Here is a 6,038-nt window from a genome sequence, read left to right as displayed (position 1 = left end):
TAACACACAAACAGAAAAAAGAGTGAACACCAAGAGTTTTTACATGGAAAACCCAAAAATGAGAAAAACCACGGGGCCTCGCCCAGTTGCAAATTTTCACTAGTGTTTTTGTAGGTTACAAATGGCGGATTTGTCCCACAAGTCGGGATAATCCAAATACAACTGTTTCTTCTACGAAATTCACAAAATCCTGCGAATTCCTGGCGTTTCCTGAAATCCGACAGAGTTCCGGCGTCTTCAGCGGCAGAAAAAACTCTCGGCGGTGGTCGAGGAGGTGAGGAATCTCCTATTCCCCTTTCTCCTTCTCCTTCTCTTCTTCTTCTCTCCTCTTCACTTGAGTCCTTTGGTGTAGAATGAGGGCTCTATTTATAGTTTTTATGGAGTGACATAGCCCGTATAGGCGTGAGATAAGGCAAAAAAGGAGTGGTTGCGAATGGACGGCCTATATCGAATCCTTTGATCATTCACCATTCGTTGGGCATTTGAAAGCCTTAATAATGTCAGAATTCAATGATCTTGAGCTCTTGGATTCGTCTTGTCGAGCCGCTTCGATCGAGTATAAGCTCGTCAAAATCGGAGACCGTTTGATAACTCAAATTGTGGTTTGAAACTTTCCCAACAGCGCGTTTGAACCCTTGATTCGGACTCATTTGGGCTAGGATTGGGTTGATCTTGGTCGTGGGATTGTATTTCATGACGCTCAGTTTGACTATAAAATCGCTGAAATCGGAGTTCATTGCTCCCAAAATTAATTTTTAGTAGTTTCAGAACTGATTTGCATCGAGATTCGTGCCCAATCAAGATTATTTTGTGATGACGTATTAAGTTGCCCCCCCTATTTTGGATGTCGAAAACTCCAGGAGTCCAAAAATTGCGTCACAAATTTTCGGGAGTGACTCAGAATTGATTTTCGTGTAGGAGTCCGAACGGCCCTGAAAGTGCCAAAAATCGAGTTCGGAGTGTCAAAAAACGTGTCTGACCCAAAAACGTCCGATTTGGTTTCCCGAGACGAAAAACGAACCCAAAAGCATCGGGCGGCCGGACGGCCGCCGCCGCCCGCCGCCTGCCGCCACGGCGCAAGGAACTGCTGCTGCGCGAGTATCAGGCGGCACCGCGCTCGCGCGCATGCGCCGAACGCGCAACTGCGGCAGAACTGCGTGCCTGCGTCCGCGCTGGGCTGTGGCACCGCGGTGCTTGCCGCTGCCGCCACGCCTGGGCTGCGTGCGGCTGTTGGCTGCCCGCACCTGCTGGCTGCCGCGCTGGCGGCCGTGGCGGCCGCGATCCTTGCGGGCTGTGTTCGCGGATCGCCGAGCTGGCAGCGCGTTTCATGCGGTCGGGTTCGGCTGCACCGCCTTAGGGTGGTCCCATTGCCAAAAATATGCATTTTTTGGCGCGTTTTTGGCCAAAAAAATCCTAAAAATCTGAAAAAAAATTCCGAAAATTCGGAAAAAATTTAGAAAAATAGGACCATTTCGAAATTGTGAAACTTCCTCCTATTCTCTCCAAACTTATAAATAGGCCTCGCTAGGCCTTTAAAGAATTTGCAACTTCTCTTTCTTTCTGCCTCCGGTTCTCTGGCGGCTATGGCTTCCGCTATTTGCGAGTTGGAATTTTTTTCTACTCGAATAGCGTCCCTCTTCGCGCGCAGAAAACCTACGGGATCTACCTCCGCTTACTGACGTGCTGAGGCTTCCGTTATTTGCGAGTTGAATTTTTCCTACTCGAATAGCGCCCTCCTCGCGTGCAGAAGCCTACGGGATATCTTCTCCCCCTCTGGCTTACTGACGGTTGAGGCTTCCGTTATTTGCGAGTTGGATTTTTTCCTACTCGAATAACGCCCCTCCCCGCGTGCAGAAGCCTACGGGGATTTCTTCCTCTCCCTCGGCGACTGACGGTTGAGGCTTCCGTTGATTTGCGAGTTGGAATTTTTTCCTACTCGAATAGCGCCCTCCTCGCGTGCAGAAGTCTACGGATTTCTTCCTCCTCCTCCGGCTTACTGACGGTTGAGGCTTCCGTTATTGGGAGTTGGAATTTTTCCCTACTCGAATAGCGCCCCTCCTTCGCGTGCAGAAGCCTACGGGATTCTTCTCCTCTCCCCACAGCTCTCTGGAGGCTGAGGCTTGGCTATTTGCGAGCCGGGAATTTCCCCTGCTCGAATTACGCCCTCCTGCGACGTAGGAGTTACGGGATTTGAATGCCATTTGGGCGGAAGTTTGCTGGCGAGGAGTATAGTCCGCCGACGAAGAAGTTAGACGACAAGTAGAAGTTCGACATCGGGTAGAGGTACGGCCTTGGGCAGAAGACTCGATGAAGAATTCGTCGATCGAGCAACAAGTCCTGACGATGAGTAGAAGTCGCCTGACGGGCAGAAGTCAGACGACAAGGAGAAAGTCTGACGTCGGGTTGAAGTTCACACGTCGTGGTAGAAGACTGACGAAGATTCGTCGAACGGGTAATAGCGCGATGAAGAGTAGAAGTCTGGATTCCCCCGGCGAGCTAGAAGTCCGCGATGCGTAGGAGTCTTCCGCATGAGCAGGAGTCTTGACGACCAAGGGAATCCGACTGATCGTAGGATGTCTGCGGCCGAACGGCAGGACGTCTGACGACAGTGTTACGAAGTGCTGACGTGGCGTAGAAGCTCGAACTGTCGGGCTAGATGACCGAGCGAAGATAGTCGTGACACGGAGCAGCAAGTCCGACGACGAGTAGAAGTCCCTGACGAGCAGTAAGGTGTCTGACGACAGGGAGGAAGTCGCGACATCGGGTAGAACGTTCCAATTCTGGGTAGAAGGTACCGAAGAAGATTCCGCCCTTCGACCCAAGCAGAAGGCCGTCCGACGTACGGACCAGAAGTTCGACGACGAGTAGAAGTCAGCTGACGAGCAGAAGTCTTGAGCGACAGGGAGAAGCGACGTCGGTAAGTCCTATCCGAAGGTTGTATGTTCAGAACATATTTGTTACGATTCGACATTAACCTGTGAGGAAGAGGTCGAGAAGAAATCCACCAACGGATGTAAGACGCTATCCGAGGTTGTATGTCGGAGCCTGCTCGACGACGTAACCTGTTGTGGGATGAGTCTAGGAGAATCCACGCAAGGATGTAAGATTTCATCCGAGATATATTGTCGAACATTTGTTTCGATGAACATTAAACAGTGTGACAGAGGTCGAGAGAAGATCCACCAAGGATGTAGACCCTATCCGGTTATTGTCGGAGCCCTGCTCGACGACGTTAATTCGTGGGATGAGGCTTCAGGAGAATCCACCAAGGAGATGTAGACCTAATGCGAGATTGTTAGTCAGAATATTGTCGATGACATTAACCTAGTGTGGAAGAGGTCGAGAGAAATCACACAAAGGATGTAAGACTTATCCGAGGTTGTATGTGGCGCGCTCGACGAGCGTGATAACCTCGTGTGGGTGAGGTCAGGAGTGTAATATCAGTTTTTTGCTCCAGGTTCGCTCCGACGAATATTTGGATCGTCCGGGGACGATCGTACAGGTTGTGCAGAAAATCAATTTTGGTTGTATGATTCGTCGGGACGAAACCGCAATTTAATTGGTCGTCTGGACGAAATTTCTCCCGTGAACCCTCGCCAGTAACGATATGTCATTTTTCGTCTGGGACGGAATTCCTCTCTTCATGGACTCGTGCTTTCCGTACGAAGCGTTCGTGCTTATGTCCGGGCACGATCAGTCTGATCATATATTTAGAAATGAGATATTTTGAAGAGAGAGAAAAACGCTGAGGAGAGAGAAAAACGAAGGAAAAGTGGAAAAGTTGATTCGACGACCCGGAGCCGTTGTCGCCCGAAGTGGCTGTTGAGGAAAGTGGTGCTGTGGCCGAGTAAGGCAGCCATTCCGCCTTTCTCAATTTCAGAACCGTCGTGTTGGCGTATCCTAGTCTGTCCGGATTTCGTTTTCCGTAATTGATTTTTGTCCGTATCTGTTGATGGCCAGTTTTTACCGCGTAACTTTCTGTATATTGTTTGACGGTGCCGAGGCTGCCCACATTTTGATTGATTTTCTGAAGATTTTCGCGGGTGATTTTGATTCGACTGTGTTTTTAGTCGAACCAGAAATTTTTCTGTGAGATGATGAATTTATCTTTAGCGAGTAAATATTAGTTTTGAAACTGTTCGATAGTCTGTACTCTCTGATAGGAATCGGTAATTGAGATTTGCTTTGCAGTAATTTTTGTCGGTAAAATTTCCGTATCCTGCCGTTTGCTGCCTCGAATTTTGGGATATGTTTTGAATTGTCCGTATTCTTCTGGAATTAAATCGCTATGTGTATAAGCATAAAAAGGAGTTATAAGGGCCTGAATCCTATGATTGATTCAGTTAGTTGAAACGTGAAATCTGCAATGAGATCAAAATCTGACAGGTCTGTTCTGTTCCGGATCCGATGAATTCTGTTGTGGTGCTATAAGCACATCTGTTTGGTGCGTGAGCACAAAGGGGACATAAGGTGCCTGGATCCCTATGATGGTTCAGTCAGTGTCTTGGCGAAGGGAGCAAAGGCCGGAATCCCATAGGAATTCCGTCTATATGTGTCAGGGCATTAGCTATATGTATCTGGTACTAATTTTGCTGTATTCTGTTCTGGTTCTGCTACGAAATGTGATATTGATTATGCATATGATCCGCTACGTTCTGATTTCGATTCGACTCTGTTTGATTTGTTCTGTTCTGATTACGATCGTACGACTTGAGTGATTTGATACTGTCCTAAAGTTTTGATTTCCTAATTCGTGTTCTCGATTTCTTGATCTGATTTCTATCCGATGAAGTTGGTTCTGTTTTCTGAGAATTAAGATTGGTGTTTGGCTTTGCTGAGCTGTGAGCTCCACCCTTGCTTCTTCTTTTTTTTTATTTTTGTGGTTTTCGCGGCAGAATTCGGGCGCCAATTTCGACGAAAAAAATGATGTTTATATGTCGATTTTCCCTACCCTAGACGAATTCCGGGCGTTTAAGTCCGTCGATAGTCCGTGAAAGAAGTTGCGCTTGAAGAAGCGACATATTTCGTAATAGCTAGAGAATTAATGTCAAAATTTTTACTTTTAAACTTTGTTTTTGAAAATTTAGAGGCATTTTATTAATTATTAAAAAATATGTACTAATTAAGAATATATACAATCACACTATTAATTTATTTTAAATATTTGATAATATAAAGATTATTACTTTTTAATATTTAATTCTTAAATTTTCTATTAAATTATTAATTTTTAGTTATTATTTCAATTGATTCTTATATTCAATGATCATATCGAATAAAAGTGTATTATCAAAAATATTTTCTAAAATTCAAATAGATTCAAGATTTCTCCTTTGAAAATTTTAATTTGTAATCATCATAAGCAAAAGTAATGTTCTATTAAATTAAACTATTTTAATTTATATCAAATTAATGCTAAAACCATTCAAACATTCCCCATTCCCAGTCACTTATTCTTTCTATTCATTATATCTCCACACACAATCTCTTTATTTTCTCTTCAAATTTCAAAATTTAACGAGTTATGAGATCATTCGTTACAAGTTTTTCAGGTTGAATTTATAATATCCAGGAGCTCTCACTTTATTCTCTAGTTGGAATCTCATGCAAAGTTATTAATTTAAGTTGTTGCGGACTAGAAAATACACGGCGATAGAGATTTACACTGTGTATCGCTTAACGACTGTACGTAGGTACAACTATCTCACCACAGCGAGAATTACATAGATTTTTACGGAAACCCTTAAAAAGGAAAAAGCACGAGGCCTAAAGCCCTAGTTGCAATTCAATGATTTCCACTAACTTTGAGTTGGTTTACAAGGAGCTGAATCACCATCAAGGTGTATCAGCGTTACAATCACGTTACTTTAAGCTTAAGACGTCAGGTCTTTGGGAGGACCGTAGGAAGCTGAACGTTGGGTCTTCTTTGAGTAAACGTCGGGTCTTCAGAGACGTAAGGGACTGCGAGTGCGGGCCTTGAACAGCGTGGATCGAGTGTCGGCCTTGAACAGAGCGGGAGGGACGAGTGTCGGGCCTTG

This window comes from Dendrobium catenatum, unplaced genomic scaffold, assembly GCF_001605985.2.
Source record: "Dendrobium catenatum unplaced genomic scaffold, ASM160598v2 fragScaff_scaffold_1655, whole genome shotgun sequence".
NCBI classification, from domain to species: domain Eukaryota; kingdom Viridiplantae; phylum Streptophyta; class Magnoliopsida; order Asparagales; family Orchidaceae; genus Dendrobium; species Dendrobium catenatum.
This window is presented reverse-complemented; position numbering follows the sequence as displayed.